This window comes from Engystomops pustulosus, chromosome 1 (genome assembly GCF_040894005.1).
Source record: "Engystomops pustulosus chromosome 1, aEngPut4.maternal, whole genome shotgun sequence".
NCBI lineage: Eukaryota > Metazoa > Chordata > Amphibia > Anura > Leptodactylidae > Engystomops > Engystomops pustulosus.
The window spans coordinates 219,464,437-219,482,567 of NC_092411.1; positions in this window are offsets into that span (position 1 = coordinate 219,464,437).

Sequence of the window (18,131 nt, forward strand, 5' to 3'; positions counted from 1 at the left end):
CTTAATTACGCCTACAGTAGCGTTATATATATTTGATTTCTGGTTGATCTGCTGGTGGCTGTACTTGCTGCAGTGCATCTACTATCAAATTGGGAGCAATTTGGAGTCAGACTTGCGACCACTGTGTTTTAGTGACGCACATATCCATCGCAAAGACCGAAGTGGGAAAATTTATTAGGGCCCGGGGTTGTATTTCAATTAGGCACAGTCTGCCAGTTTCTTTTTATTTTACGTTTATTTTTTTCATAACTCAGCGTCATCTCATCTGGCATAGTAGTGTGCTGTAATACTTGGCTAGAAAATAGCCATAGGAGAATACAAACGTCTTAATTACGCCTACAGTAGCGTTATATATATTTGATTTCTGGTTGATCTGCTGGTGGCTGTACTTGCTGCAGTGCATCTACTATCAAATTGGGAGCAATTTGGAGTCAGACTTGCGACCACTGTGTTTTAGTGACGCACATATCCATCGCAAAGACCGAAGTGGGAAAATTTATTAGGGCCCGGGGTTGTATTTCAATTAGGCACAGTCTGCCATTTCCTTTTTTATTTTACGTTTATTTTTTTCATAACTCAGCGTCATCTCATCTGGCATAGTAGTGTGCTGTAATACTTGGCTAGAAAATAGCCATAGCAATAGGATAGCATCGTTTGGTTTTAAAAACTAAAAAACACAAAAAAAAAACAAAAAAAAAAAAAAAAGTTAAAAAAAAAATACAAGTTATAACTCTCATTTTCAAAATGTTTAACCCGAGGGCTAGGGGTAGAGGACGAGGGCGGGGACGTGGGCGTCTAACTACTGCAGGGGTCAGAGGCCGTGGTCCTGGGCGGGGTGAGACACCACCTGCTTATGAGGGAGCAGGGGAACGCCGCAGAGCTACACTCCCTAGGTTCATGTCTGAAGTTACTGGGAATCGTGGTAGAGCACTGTTGAGGCCAGAACAGTGCGAACAGGTGATGTCGTGGATTGCCGACAATGCTTCGAGCAATTTGTCCACCAGTCAGTCTTCCACGCAGTCCACCCATGTCACCGAAATCGGCACTCCTCCAGCTCCTGCACCTCAGCCTCCTCCCCCCCAGTCTGCCCCCTCCCAGCAAAATTTGCCATTTGAACCGGCATACTCTGAGGAACTGTTTTCTGGACCCTTCCCACAGTCACAAACCACTTGTCCGGTTGCTGATGAGCAATTTTCCGATGCCCAGGTTTTCCACCAGTCGCAGTCTGTGGGTGATGATGACCTTCTTGACGTAGTGGAAGAAGTGTGTAAAGAGGTGTCCGACGATGAGGAGACACGGTTGTCAGACAGTGGGGAAGTTGTTGTCAGGGCAGGAAGTCCGAGGGGGGAGCAGACTGAGGGATCGGAGGATGATGAGGTGACAGACCCAAGCTGGGTTGAGAGGCCGGGTGAACACAGTGCTTCTGAGACGGAGGAGAGTCCTCGACCAGAACAGGTTGGAAGAGGCAGTGGTGGGGCCAGACGGAGAGGCAGGGCCAGAGCTGGTGCATCAGCGCCAAATGTGTCAACTAGTGAAGCTCCCGTGGCGAGGGCTCCTGCGGCGAGGGCTAGATTTTCAGAAGTCTGGAGGTTCTTTAAGGAAACACCGGATGACCGACGGACTGTGGTGTGCCACATTTGCCAAACCAGGATCAGCAGGGGTTCCACCACTACTAGCTTAACTACCACCAGTATGCGCAGGCATATGAATGCTAAACACCCCACTCAGTGGCAACAAGCGCGTTCACCTCCGGCCTTGCACACCACTGCTCCTTCCCCTGTGTCAGCTGATAGTCAGCCCCCTGCCCAGGACCCTGCCACAAAAACCCCATCGTCACCTCCACGATCCTCCACAGCATCCACCAGCGTTCAGCTCTCCATACCCCAGACGCTGGAGCGGAAACGCAAATATAGTGCAACCCACCCGCACGCCCAAGCCCTTAATGTGCACATCTCCAGATTGCTAAGCCTGGAGATGCTGCCCTATAGGCTAGTAGAGACCGAGGCCTTTCGCAGCCTCATGGCGGCGGCCGCCCCTCGGTATTCGGTCCCCAGCCGCCACTACTTTTCCCGATGTGCCGTCCCAGCCCTGCACCAGCACGTGTCAGACAACATAATCCGTGCCCTGACCAACGCCGTTTCTGACAAGGTCCACCTGACCACGGACACGTGGACGAGTGCTGCCGGGCAGGGCCACTATATATCTCTGACGGCACATTGGGTTAACTTGGTGGAGGCTGGGACCGAGTGTGACCCTGCGGCTGGTCATATACTGCCGACGCCGAGGATTGCGGGGCCTACCTTGGTCCAGGTGTTTGAGGCCTACTATGCCTCCTCCTCCTCCCACCCCTCCTCCACCTCCTCCTCCGAACGACCATCCGTGGGCATGGCGCCATCAGTCGGTAGCTCTAGGCACAGCAGCAGTGCCGTCGCTAAGCGACAGCAGGCGGTGCTCAAACTGCTGAGCCTAGGCGATAAAAGGCACACCGCCCAAGAACTATTACAGGGCATCACGGCGCAGACTGATCTGTGGCTGGCACCGCTGAACCTGAAGCCAGGCATGGTTGTGTGTGACAACGGCCGTAACCTGGTGGCGGCTCTGCAACTCGGCAGACTGACACATGTGCCATGCCTGGCCCATGTGTTAAATCTGATAGTTCAGCGTTTCCTCAAGACATACCCCAATCTGTCTGATTTGCTCACGAAGGTGCGCCGCATCTGTGCGCATTTCAGGAAGTCCAGCACAGATGCTGCCACTCTCAGGGCAGCGCAGCGCCGCCTCCAACTGCCCGCTCACCGACTGTTGTGCGACGTGCCCACGAGGTGGAATTCAACACTGACCATGTTATCCAGAGTTTACCAGCAGCGCCGAGCGATTGTAGACTGCCAGATGTCAACTTCCACCAGACCTGGTAGTCAGGTCAGTCAGCTTCCTCAAGTCTACAATGAGGAGTGGACGTGGATGTCTGATATCTGTCAGGTGCTGAGTAACTTTGAGGAGTCAACACAGATGGTCAGTGGCGATGCCGCCATCATCAGCCTCACCATCCCGCTGCTTGGCCTGTTGAAAAACTCTCTGGTCAGCATGAAGTCGGAAGCTTTGCGCTCCTCACAAGAGACAGGGGAAGAAGATTCCCTTGTTGATAGCCAAAGCACCCTTAGGTCTGTTTCTCAGCGCATATCGGAGGAGGTGGAGGAGGAGGAGGAGGAAGAGGAGGAGAATGTTGGCGAGACACAAGAGGGGACCATTGTTGAGTCCTACACTGTTGAGCGTGTATGGGCAGAAGAAGAGGAGTTGGAGGAGTTGGAGGAGGAGGAAATGGACAGTCAGGCCAGTGAGGGGAGTGAATTCTTACGCGTTGGTACTCTGGCGCATATGGCAGATTTCATGCTAGGCTGCCTATCCCGTGACCCTCGCGTTCAAAGAATTTATTCCAGCACCGATTACTGGGTGTTCACTCTCCTGGACCCACGGTACAAGCAAAATCTTTCCACTCTCATCCCTGGAGAGGAAAGGAGTGTGAGAATGCATGAATACCAGCAGGCCCTGGTGCACAAGCTGAAACAGTATTTCCCTTCTGACAGCGCTAGCGGCAGAGTGCGTAGTTCTGCGGGACAAGTAGCGAGGGAGAGTAGGCGAGCAGGCAGCTTGTCCAGCACTGGCAAGGGTACGCTTTACAAAGCTTTTGCCAGCTTTATGTCACCCCAGCAAGACACTGTCACCTGTCCCCAGTCTCGGCAGAGTAGGGCTGATCTTTACAGAAAGATGGTGAGGGAGTACGTAGCTGACCATACCATCGTCCTAAATGATCACACAGCTCCCTACAACTACTGGGTTTCAAAGCTGGACATGTGGCACGAACTGGCGCTCTACGCCTTGGAGGTTCTTGCCTGCCCTGCCGCTAGTGTCTTGTCAGAGCGGGTTTTCAGTGCAGCTGGTGGCATCATCACCGATAAGCGTACACGCCTGTCGACTGACAGCGCTGACAGGCTGACGCTTATCAAGATGAATAAAGCATGGATTTCTCCTAATTTCAAATCTCCAGCAGGTGAAGGAAGCTCAACCTGAATAATTTATCCACTCCTCCTCCTCCTCATTTTCCTCCTTCTCCTCCTCTTTCTACAGTAAAGCAGAGGAAACTGGCTGTTTTTTGACAGGGCCCACTGGCTCTAGGTATAGTACTTTATGCATTTAATTTTTCTGGAGGGCCACCGACACGGTCCTCTGTTTTAAACAATTTTTGGGAGTGCCACATACAGGCACACAATCTATTCAATTTTTCTGGAGGGCCACCTTTCCGGTCCTCTGTTTTAAACAATTTTTTGGGACTGCCACATACAGGCACTCAATCTATTCCATTTTTCTGGAGGGCCACCTACCTGCTCCTCTGGTTTGAAAAATTTTTTGGACTGCCACATACAGGCACTCAATCTATTCCATTTTTCTGGAGGGCCACCTACCTGCTCCTCTGGTTTAAAAACTTTTTTGGACTGCCACATACAGGCACTCAATCTATTCCATTTTTCTGGAGGGCCACCTACCTGCTCCTCTGGTTTGAAAAATTTTTTGGACTGCCACATACAGGCACTCAATCTATTCCATTTTTCTGGAGGGCCACCTACCTGCTCCTCTGGTTTGAAAAATTTTTTGGACTGCCACATACAGGCACTATCCAAATTGAATTGTCTCCATAGCAGCCTCCACACGTTGTCTCCATTGCTACCTCCAAAAGTCGTCCATATAGCTGCCTCCATACATCGTCCCTTTATCAAACGAGGTTTGTCAGGCCGAAATTTGGGTTGTTTTCATGGATTCCACATCAAAGTTGTTAACTTTGTCGCCACCCTGCTGTGTTATCCACAAAATACACTGGCAAACTTTTACCATTTACGGATATTATTTCAGCGCTTCTTGCGCATCTGTTTACATTCCCCTCACCCGCCATATCCTAAACTTATAAGAACGCTACTACACTTGATCTTATACAAAAGGTTCTTAGAAGTGCTGTTTGGGGAGTAGCCTAGAGACAGGGGCTTGGATTGGCGAAAGCTCGCCTAGCAGCGGAGCGCCAGCTCCATGCGCATCATGCGCTTCTTGCGCATCTGTTTACATTCCCCTCACCCGCCATATCCCAAACTTATAAGAACGCTACTACACTTAACTTGGTGCAGGCTGGGACCGAGTCTGACCCTGGGGCTGGTCATATACTGCCGACGCAGAGGATTGCGGGGCCTACCTCCAAATCCTCCCACCCCTCCTCCACCTCCTCCTCCTCCGAATTACCATCCGTGGGCATGGCGCCATCAGTCGGTAGCTCTAGGCACAGCAGCAGTGCCGTTGCTAAGCGACAGCAGGCGGTGCTCAAACTGCTGAGCCTAGGTGATAAAAGGCACACCGCCCAAGAGCTATTGCAGGGCATTCCACATCAAACTTGTTAACTTTGTCGCCACCCTGCTGTGTAAGCCACAAAATATACTGGAAAACTTTTTTCATTTACGGATATTATTTCAGCGCTTCTTGCGCAGATGTTTACATTCCCCTCACCCGCCATATCCCAAACTTATAAGAACGCTACTACACTTGATCTTATCCGAAAGGTTCTTAGAAGTGCTGTTTGGGGAGTAGCCTAGAGACAGGGGCTTGGATTGGCGAAAGCTCGCCTGGCAGCGGAGCGCCAGCTCCATGCCAAGAACCAACTAACATAGTTTTAACTGCAGTACCTTTAATCTACTACTAGTTCACTGCCTCCATACATCGTCCCCTTATCAAACGAGCTGTGTCAGGCAGAATTTTGGATTGTTTTCATGGCTTCCATGTTAACTTTGTCGCCACCCTGCTGTGTAATCCACAAAATATACTGGCAAACTTTTATCATGTACCAATATTATTTGAGCGCTTCTTGCTCACCTTCTTTGGTTCCTCTCTGCTACCCATTGGTTTGAAGCCTGAGTCCATTTAGGGTATGTCGCCATGCCACTCTCTAGCCTTCCGCTGCTGCCGCTGCCTCTGCATGCCGTCCCCTATAGTGTCAGGGTCAATTATTGGATGTTTTAGATGCTATCTAGCTTCATTCTGTCACTCTGTCATGGCCATGCTGTTGCCCATAATTTTGGCATAATGGTGCGATTAAGCAGCCTCAGAGGCATCCATGCATGCTGCCCCTGCTGTTTCCTGTCCATTTCCGTGGTGTTTCCATCCTTTTCTGAGGTTCCCAGGTGTTTGGCCAAGCTTCCCTGTGCAGAGCCTTGGTCCCCTTGAAAAATGCTCGAGTCTCCCATTGACTTCAATGGGGCTCGTTACTCGAAACGAGCACTCGAGCATCGGGAAAAGTTCGTCTCGAATAACGAGTACCCGAGCATTTTAGTGCTCGCTCATCTCTACTCATTAATAATAATTCTTTATTTATATAGCACCTACAGATTACACAGCACTGCACAAAGCATGCCAAATTGGTCCCTGTCCCAATGGACACCACAATCTAATCAATCTACCAGTATGTTTTTGGAGTGTGGGAGGAAACCAGAGGACCCCCACACAAACATGGAGAGAACATACAAACTCTTTGCAGATGTTGACCTGGGTGGGACTTGAACTCAGGGCCCCAGTGCTGCAAGGCAGAAGTGCTACCCACTCAGCTATCATGCCTCCCAGTGAAATTTGCTGGCAGGAATCCAGGTATACCTTTGTCATCTTTTGAAAGTGAGTAAACCGTAAATGTTAATTATAAAATCAGATTGGAAATTGGTAGTAAAAAAGCTATAGGAACCTGTCATTAGGTGAAAATTTGAAATCCTGATGACTTAACACCTAATCATTAAAGGTAAAGAATAGTAACTTTTAGCTAGAAAAATGTTTTAGCATGTTTCAAATGTTATATAATATCAGAAGCTATTATTATATTATTACAAAGGACTGAGTGCCGTGGGTGGGTGGGCTTGGAGCAGTGGATGTTGGGATCCTTTGAGGGTTGTTTGGTTGCAGTCTTTGTGCCTTTTTGGGGCCATGGGTGGTTTTGCCCTGTGCACTGGCACTTTGGTATGGTGGGTTTACATGTGCTGACGGTCTGTTTTTGCACTTGCGTTTGTGTCTGTTTGGAGACACTGTGGCATGCATGTGTATGTGTTCCTTGTGCAGCTGTGGGGATTTGGTGTGATGCTGATGGGTTGTATGGACCTTTAGGAATGATTTAAAGGAATATTTTGTGGTCATCTACAAATGTTTTAATTAAGTCTTTTTTGAACTATCTTCAATAAAAAATTGAATAAAAAAAAGGACTGAGAAGACACTGTTGATACTGTACAGAAGGACAGTGTTGTACATTGTACTTTGTAATTCAGCTGCTGATTGGTCCTTTTATATCCTTCTGTGATTTCCTACTGTGTCAGGGGGATGAACAGCTTCAACCATTTTCATAATGTATGATTTTCTAATCTACATTAGCTGCGTGGGGCTTTTTATATTAATGTGTATTACCTGTGTTGCCCAAAAAGTGATAGTCTGCTGTGAAAAAGTAACTAAAAATGGTGTCCAGTTTTTTCATAGATGCTATAAACTCATAGATTTTAAACAAAGGAAATATTTTTTCTAGGTTCATCACTTGAAATAGCAACAGTAAAAGACCATTAACAAGTCATATATACAAAATTACTGCTTGTAGATGAAATGTCACGACTTTAAGTGACTTTCCTGTTATGCCAAATAACCAACCAGGCTTTATGGCTCACCTTGAAATGTGGCCTAGTGAGTTGTTGAGTGCATATGCTTGAGGTTTCTTTTTTTTCCACATGCTAGATCGATGAAGTCAGATCAATGTGTCTGTTCAACTCTCTGTCAGTGGCTCCTTGAATCTCATAGATTGTGAAAATAGCATTACAAGGTCAATGACGGAATCGTCATTTGAATAAAAAAAGAACAATATTGGCAAACACTGTGAATTGTGATATGCAAAAAAGACGCTGTTCAAAGTTGTTCGGCCGATCCAAAAAACGGAGAGCAACTTGCAACGTTTAGGTAGTTAATTTGATATACTCTTTTAGCCTATTCACCCAATAGTGGATGATAGACAGTAGCCAGATTAATCTTAACTTCTACCACACAGTTCCAGAAAATAATTTGAGGTTAACTGTGCACCAAAGTCAGAGGTTATATAATCCATTTAGATGGAAATTACAGTGTTAGAACAATAGAAACACAACTGATCAAGGTGGGAGTTACAGAAGCAAACAGAATAAAATATAACAAATTATGAGATGTTTATTAAAGCATAAGAATATGTTCACTCAGTTGGGAAGATTTATCAGAAGTGTCTGAGAGCAAAACTGTTCTAGTTAGTAGTGAATTATACCAAATTTTATACTCAGACGGATTTCACCCATGAAATCCTCGTACATCTGTTACTGCTCTCAATACACATGTACACAAGAGCCATTTTGTGTCTCCTTCTAAAAGAAGAAATACTTAGGAATCAGACATTTTGCAACTTTTCACCAAAAAAATCTCTCCAAAATATCTATTGTAGACATTCACATCTCATGTGCCACAAGAAGCAAAAATAATAATGATAAATGTGACCCTTTGTTTACCTATTGCCCTATAAAAGGGTGAAGCTGTGATTTATCACTATGGGACAGATTTACTAAGCCGGTCCAGTCGCGCGTTCTCCAACACTGATTCATGTTCTGCCGGGATTCACTAAGGTCGTGCGCCCAATGTCCACCAGGTGCTGCGCTGATGTCCGGAATTCACCTCCTCCGCCTTGGTGTATGTGAGTGCTATTTTTGCAACACAAATTTTTTTTTTAATTCTGTAGTTTTTCCGAATCCGGCGGGTTTTCCGGCGGCCATGCCCCCCGATTTTGCATTAAAGCCGACGCCGATGCTCCACAATCCGATCGCATGCGCCAAAATCCCGGGGCAATTCGGCACAAAATGGAAAAATTCGGGAAACCCGGCGGAAAAACCTGATTCGTAACCTTAGTAAATGTGCCCCTGTGTGTGACTTGTGGTTTACTGCTAAGTATGTCAATATGGATTCATGCTTTAAAAACATTATTGTATATCTGTTCCTGCTCTCAATACACAATACACATGTTCTCAAAACACATAAAGTCCTCCAAATGTCCTGAAACAACAGATTAAAAGCAGGCAGAAGGGGCACATCCTCCATTACCCAAGAAGCTAATTCTAGTACCATATGTAGAAAGTGAATTCAAGATTTTTAGGGGCTTCAATATTCGTAAAGCGATTCACTTTCCTCGGATTTTCAAAGTTTTCGGGATCTGTGCCACTGGGACAGGTATTTAACTGGGATCGTGACGCACGTTATCAAATTTTGGCACAGCTGCGCTGGCTTTCATGCGACAAAATTCGGGCTGCGTGCCATCGGATGATCCGACTTATTCGGTCTGAGCACGGGATTTAAGATTCAATTTGTGTCACAAGACAATGAACTTACATGCACCAGGAAGAAGAAGGTGAACTCCAACGGACCTGAGCGGGGAAGCGACACATGCAGGATATCGGGCGCACGTTCTTAGATGTGCATTCCGGTCAGACAATGCACTTTCGGGGATTGCGCGGGACAGATAAGTAAATGTGCCCCACTGTGTTTGTTATAGATAACTGAATGGCTTCATATAAAAGGTATTGCTTTAGAACATATCTATCAGATCCTCTACACTTATATATTAGAGTACCAGAGATGGAAGAAAAATTATAAAGATTAAGGAGAAATAGAATTTTTATAATTTGATTCTATAATTGAATGGATATTGTTCAGGTGAAATACTGTATACCGCAGAACTTATAAGGAAAGGGTTTGCCCTGTACCCTATATATTTCTTTTTTCCATATAGCTATCATTTGTCAGTCATTGGTATTGCTCAAATCTATTCTTTTGTCTATATCACATCTGTATCTCTTCATATAATATTTTTTTTTTTATCTGTGTTCCCTTGAGGTTTTCCCAAAAGCAGAGCAGCTTTCAGTCAATAATATTGAAAGCTCAAACTGCAGGATCTTCTTTAAAGTATTGTGTGAACAGATTGTAAACGAAATCGTGAACTTGTGTCCAATGTTACTATGTGCAGCAACTCCCGCAAAAAAACATCACTTCTTGGACAATTTTATTGCTCAGTAGAGAAGTCCCCATCTGGAACCTGCACAGCGGTAGAGAACAAACAGTGATCTCTTTTAAAACAAAGCGCAACTTCATATCACTTTTATCATCCTACACATACTGAGATTGATGGAATTTTATGTGATCCCTCCAGAGATACACAAAGAACAGATAGTTCTTTAAACTGCAATCATATGAGACATTATTAGTATTATGCCTTCTTTTCCCAACATAAGTCTTCATATTATGAGCTCTATGAGGTCTAAGAAGAGTTATCATTTATATCTTCAGATTAAAACAAATAACCACAACAACAACCAATCATCAATGATGCATAGATAAATTCTTCTACAGATACTGTTTTCTCTGTGAAAAATTTTACTTAATTAAAGGAAACCTACCATGAGGAATCTACTATCAGAAGTAGATGTAATGGTAGATTCCTCCTGTCTGCCTCTGCCCTAATTTGTAATATAACAATCCTGGAACCTAACATATCTTGTTAAAAACTCTATTTTAGTAATATGTAAATTAACTGCAGAGGCTACTGGGACACGGTGTAGCCTGGCCGGGCACTGGGACCTAAGGATACTCTACACCCAAGTAGCCTCTGTAGTTTCCTTTAACTAAGATTTATCAAGTCGTGTCGAGTCAGTCAGCTTTCTTACAGAAGGATGACTAGAGATATTGGGGGGAATTCATTAACCCCTTAAGAGCGCAGCCATTTTGTAGCTTAAGGCCCAGCCCTATTTTTTGTATTCTGACTTGTGTCGCTTTATATGGTTATACTTTATGGTTACCTTTTGAACACTGTTACCTATCAAAACGATTCTGAGATTGTTTTTTCTTCGCATGTTGTACTTCTTTAGTGGTAAACGTTGGCTAATAAGTTTTGCGTTTATTTACAAAAAAAAGTTGTCATTTTTCGAAATTTGAAACCATTGCGTTTTCAGGCAGATAGATTTACCACCTAAATAAGTTGCTGAATAACATATATATATACATACATATACTGCAGTCCCAGCACCCACCCCCAGTATATAGGCAGGTAGAACTAGCACACACTCCCAGTATACAAATAGGTTGCCCCAGAACACATCCCCAGTATAAAGATAGGTAGCCCCAGCACACTTTCCCCAATATACAGGTACCCCATGCAATCTACCCCTTTTCCCCACTAGTATACAAGTAGCACTAGCACACTCCCTCCCAGTATACAGGTAGCCCCAGCACACTGTCAAAAAGAAAAAACTCATAAAAAAAAAACAAAAAAAAACTCATTTTCCAGATGCTCCCGGCAGCTCCTCTTCATTCTTTTGTAGCATTGCCAGAAGTGCCTGCTCCGTGCTCTCAGCCAGCACATACAGAATGACGTCATGAGGCGGTGTCCCACCGTGTCATAAGGTGAGGTCTGGAAGATGAGTAAAGAGTTATTTTTATGTGCTGGGAAATTGCTGGCACATCCCCTGTTGGTGCAAGGGAAATTGTACAACTCGCCCAGTGGAAGAATCACCCTGCTAATCACTTATACCAATAAATGAGTGCTGGTGCTGAATATAAATTAATGGGGGGCAGTGGTGTCATACATAAATTAATTATGGTTTGTTGTTACTGTATAATAATTAGTGGGTGCTTATATAAATTTGGACATAGTTTTTGTGCAGGTGACACTACTGTGGCTATATGAGTGACTGGGATATTTTTGGGGCACAGTGTGAAGATATGATGCACATTGCTGAAGACATCTAGATGTGAATTCTCTAGCGATAAGTTGTGGCTTGAAAAGTAATCAAAGCTCATCAATCTAAAGACCAGGAAGGACTAGTTTAGCACAGAAGTAGAAGGTCGGAAGTATTGGTAGAATAAGTGTGCAGTATATTCCCAGCTGGTCATTACTGTGATGCTGTCAGTATTGTACAGGTGTGTGGGTATTGTGTATAGTGTTTGGATATATATATAGTGTTTCTTATATATTTTGTCTAGTGTGTATATATAGTAGGGCTCTAACTAAGAAGCTTTCTAGATAAAGAAATAGTTCTAGATGTTATTATCTTGTGCTTTAACATTACTGATTGTAATTCATAATTTTTATTGACAAAAATAACAACAATAGCAAAATCTCTAAATATATGTTATTTAACAAATTAAATATCGACACATTAATTAGCGTCTCTCTGGCACATACCGTTAATGTAAATTTTCCTCAACCTTCAAAAAGTTACTGGCAGCCTAAAGAAAAGCCCCTAGTACACCCAGCCTTGTGATGTCGTCCTCCAGCACTACACCTCTTAGTATCTTGCATTGAACAATGAAATTCAGAGCAGCAATATTAAATAACTGTGATACATAGTTGCATACTAATGTAAGTAGTTACCCTGTCCTGAGTGCCAGAGTACAATGTATTATGACAGTAATAACAATGTTTGTTTTACTTTTAGCTGTGGTAAATGCAGAGAGCAGGTTTATTTAATACATAAGCGGCGGTTACCGCTCTGCAGGAAAAGTCCCCTGCATCTTATAAGCTGACTGTCATAGCTGGCGTGAGGTCTCTCCCTCACTATATATATATTTCAGCTTCCCCCTCACACCACATTACTGCCACTTATAGGTGCTTTGTAAATGTTAGTAACTTAGTATACAAAATTCCTATATGTATATTATATATGCCTATGTATATTGTGCAGAAATCGGTATCTCTGTGTTTCTGCAAATATACAGAATGCATATAGATGGATGTATAAATACAGTATATATATGTGTTTACGGTATGTATATGTAGGGGTAGTTAGTAATCATACAGGCACACACATTAGGCAATTGATTATAATACAGACCCTCCGACCGGACAGTTAATAACAATACAGACCTCACACAAGATAACTAATTATAATGCAGACATTTGACTAGACAATATCATAATACAGTCCCTCTGACCAATTAATAACAATGCAGACCCCTTGGAAGAAACAATTAATAACAATACAGACTACTGACTACACAATTAAAGCATAAAGTTACTGAAAATAGTTTTAGCACAGCTGGAGAAAGACTTTGATAACAATTCCAACGATACCTGTATCATGGAGGAAAAAATGGAGAGCAGAAAAAAGGAATGGCACTCACCATCTGGGGTCTTCTTAGTGTTGCATTTATTAGTGAAAAATTACAAAAACCTTATACAGACATGGCACAAGCCATAACACGGTGGGAGGAGAAAACAAAGGTGCAGGGCTTCACATCAAGACAAAGCAACAACCTTTTTGCGCTTTATAGTGCTTCATCCCGGATTCAGATTCCACTATTGTTGGTGGGCTCTTCCAGGTTGTCACATCAGCCCAGGGCAATGAAGCCAAATCAGGACAGCAAGTTTTTAAATGACCAATATAAAGCATGTGATGAGGTACATGCCAGGGACTTCACTTTTGGTCCTTTGCCATCACATTAAGTACTTTCAAATGATGCAGGACAGCTTGTTTGTAATTGGACGACCTGAAGCATGTGATGAGTCACGTGCTTGTGAGATCTCTACAGTTCCTACAATCCCTCTCAACAAGCCTCCTGTAATCTCTAACTGTACTAAACAGTTTCCCATCGCAACCAAAAAGCATGGCAAATGGAGATTAGACTGGTGGTGCAAGGTAAAACCTGTGTTATATGCTAAACAGCTGCAGATAGCTAATTATATTAAATTAGAGAATTGCTTATTTTTGCTTAGTGCAGAGTTAGGCAAAAGTTTTTATACTTTACAGTTGTATTTTAACATAACGCAGATCCCTGACCAGACAATTAATTAACGCAGATTAATCAAGAAAATTTGGATTCAATTTGGTGGTTAAAAATTGATTCATAGAGAAATTAAACTGACAATTGTCTATCTGTACTTGGGACATACAGGTGAGGTTTGCTGCTGAAGGTTTGTAGATGCCATGTCAATACTGGATCCATTCTACTGTTACCTGGAATCTATACTCTCCCGTTCAAGCAGATAGCACATTCCCTAATTACCATTCACTGCTGCTTTGAATTGTAACAATTGGCACATGTGCTGCTAAATTAAAAGTATAAAAGATAGAATTACTACTACGTACTTCTAATATTTTTAGGCAGCTGAAGGACCTTCTGCAACATTCATATGTCAGCTGAGCCAGTAACTGGCCCCTGCAGTAACATGACCTTCTATACACATAAGGCCCACAGTCATGTAAATCTCTACAGACTGGGCCCTGCAGTGCGGGAACAAGGGGGTCCTATAGAAAATGGTAGAAAAGGTATTTGTTTAGTCTTCAATGCCAGTTAAATTGGAAACATTTCCATTCCAATGGCCGATCCCATTAAAGAGTTTGATCTATGTCCCTGTTAACTTGCAGACAATTAAACGTGTGTGTTTATGCATTTTTGACAGCATTGCAAAATGCGTGTCCTTCAAAAGTTCTTGGTTTTACGTGAAGCCCTGTGGGAACCTTTTTATGCAAGCACAGTATATACAGTAGCTATGACTACAGTATCTGTCACGTGAATGCTAGGAAATACGTTCTGTGTGTCAGGAATATGAATCAGCTCCTTGAACATATATCCACTGTAGCTAATCATGGAAGTAGGTCCCTATGTAAATTCTGGGAACTCCATATACAGGTATTCAACCTGAATCAATTACCAGGACTAAATAATTCACAAATGGATTGATTGAGCATTAATGGCACATTAGCTGCATGTTTCAGAGATGTTTCTTTGAACTTCTACTTCTAGACTTTTTCTAGTTACTATTCTATTGTAAATGTATTTTATTTTCCATACAGGTTATAGACTGTATGCCCTAGTTAGTAATACAATCAGTTTTCATGGCTGTTATCGAGAACATTTATCTACTGTCATGGGATCTTCTTAATATTGATTATTGCATTAGCATTATCTAGACAATATCATATGCCATATATTACAAATTGTATTTTTCTAAAAATCATTATTGAATAACTTTTGGACAGTAACCAAGCTGAAAAGCAAGAACAATCTAATGTAACTTTAATCATAGGTGCCATTAACCCCTTAAAGATTTCTTATTTGGTACAGCACTGCTATCTTGCTGTGACTTTTGCTTGGGCATAGGTTATTCTCTGGTTATTGATTAGGTATTCACATAGTCTCCTGGTTTTACACCAACCAAGAGAGAAAAGACAGCAACTATTCATGAGGGCAATACTATATTATATATTCCAATACTATATTAAAGGGGTATTCCCACAAAGACAAGTTTCTTAAATATACTCAGGATAACAAAATAACACATTCTCTAATTCACTGTTATTAACAAGAATACAGCATTTCACAGATATAATTCACATCTCTATGTTTACCATTAGGGTTTCCCTGGATCCGACAGTAAAGACTATGGTCGGCAGATACCTTTAGCTTCTCTTGCATTGCAGGAGAAGGGGTAGGGGCAGGGGGCACTACAGACACAGGCACTTCCTTGCTCATCAGGTGCTTCCACACTGGAGAGAAGATATCAGAAGATCTACAAACAAAGTAAGCTCTGTATCTGAGGGATGAGGAGGGAGGGGCTTAGCAGAGATAACTCTGTGTCTTATTGATTAGGTGAGGCAGCACAACGGGAGTGTCATTGTGTCTTATATTCATTTTATGACTCTGATCTGTCTCCTCTCTCTTTTTCTATATTTCAGACACTAGTAGAATGTTCATAAACTAAATAACAGTGTAGCTAAACCCTGGACCCTGATAATCAAAGCACATTGTCAGCACACAGTGTCTCATAGCACAGAGATCATGAAGTGTCTGCTCAGCTAGTGTGCACCCTGACTCTGGAATATTACATTGACCACCACTGATTGATAGGAGCTAAAACAGCAATAATATGGGATTAAATTTGAGATCTTTCTTCATGGGCAAACCCTACTATGCTACGAATGTCACATGACCGCTTGGTCTGCTGGGGTTTATCAATGCTGCTGGCTATAGCTCTAATCAGACATTTTCCCTCCACAGGGTGTAATGTGCATTTGCAGTATGCTCATCTCTAACCCTGTATCCTTATTCAGGGATGAAAGGGTTAACTGTGTGCTTTAAATCTATGCATTTTCAGAAAAAGACAGCTTTTAAATTAAATAGGTAAATCTGGAATAATAGCATTTGGAAGGGATCTAATGGGTAGTTATTAGTTCATGTGAACTTCTGAACCTTGCATAGAAAACATAAATTGAATTTACAACTGTTTAAAATGCATGGGAATACTGATTTACAGATGGCAACCATTCTATGAACACCCAATTATTTCATAGAAAAGATTAAATTTCCCTGCAGACTGCAAAAGGTAGATTTTTTTGTAATCTAATTATTTTTGGTATAATTTTCAGATTTTATATCACCAGATCATAGTTTTGACTATTGTATACAACAGATGTGTTGGTTTATTACTCATTGAATGGGGGCTGATCCCACAAGAGAGAGAGGTGTGCTAATATGTGCATTCAGCCCCTTTATGATGCTGCATTACAAATGTTTGCTGCTCCTTATTGCAAAATATGCTTCTAAATCATTTTGGTTTTGTATACTGGTATCTACCTGCAGAATAGAAAACCATGCTGCTAAGAAATTTTCCTTACATAGGATTGTGCTCCCGCATCTGAATACTGTTGTATACGAGTGGTTCAATAAGTACCCGAGTTAGAAATGAAGATACCATGGACACATCTATAGCCTCTGCTACTTCACGCACTTTCATTCGTCGATCAGCAAGTATCATGTTGGGACGTTTAAATTTGTTAAACAGCATCCAACTTTGCTTTTATCTCCTCGCATTTTTCCAACCCAAAAACAAAAAGCAAATTACCGAACGATACTGCTCTTTTTCCATCTTAGCGAAAATCACGAAACATGTCTTACTCAAATGGCTGCCAAATCCAAACTAACCTATCAATCAGTCTGCTTTCATTTGATAGATGGCAGCACACGATGATAATACCAACTTCCCTCAGGAACGCCCTCTGTCGTCAAACATGGGTACTTATTGAACCTCCCTCGTACATGAGGACTTAGATTACTCAGTTTTTAACTTTATTGGACATAAACCCTAATTGTAAAAAGCGGAAAAAGCATTTTAAAAATATATTTAGATTCAGTAAAAAATACATTTAGACAGCAGTTTTACAAAATCACTGCAGTCATAACTACATGACATTGAGTTGTTTTTGTCATAGCTGAAAAACAGGTTCTGTACAGTGGCACATAAACTCCCTTTTAATTCCAAATTGAGGGACCACATAAACTTACACCTCCTTTATTGTCCTGTAGGCATAATGTGTAGGGGAGTTTTTGTCTGATAGATGACATTTTCATAGAAGAAAGAAAAAAAAAAAAATTATTGAATTATTGGCAAAAAGAGTTGTCATTGGCTGACATATCATGACCACCCCATATTCGTACATTTAGACTATAGTTTATCAGGATTACTTAAAGACAGGGTTCACACAGATGCAACCAAGTAATGTATCCGTTGCAGTCAGATACATGCTTGATGTATCCAGCATGTGCATCCACCACTTTTCTGGAACTTCTGTTTTTCCGACTGGATTAATCCCTTGCACCACAAATTGAAATCATACATAAAAAATGATAAATGCCCCACAAAGGGTCTTTAAAAAAAATGCACAAAAGGTTTTCATGGCTGATTTTGCTGGCGCTCATGTTCGCAGCCTAACTCTTCAGTACAGGTGGTCCACTTCTTAAGGACACCCGACTTACAGACAACACATAGTTACAGACAGACCCCTCTGACCTCTGGTGTAGCTTTCTGAATGCTTTACTATAGTACCAGACTGCAATGATCAGCTGTAAGGTGTCTGTAATGAAGCTTTATTGATAGTCGCTTGGCCTATTACAGCAAAAAATGTTTAAACTGCAATTGTCACTGGGGCCAAAATAGTTTTTGTCTGGATCTACAATTATAAAATATACAGTTTCGACTTAGATACAAATTCAACATAAGAACAAACCTCCGGAAC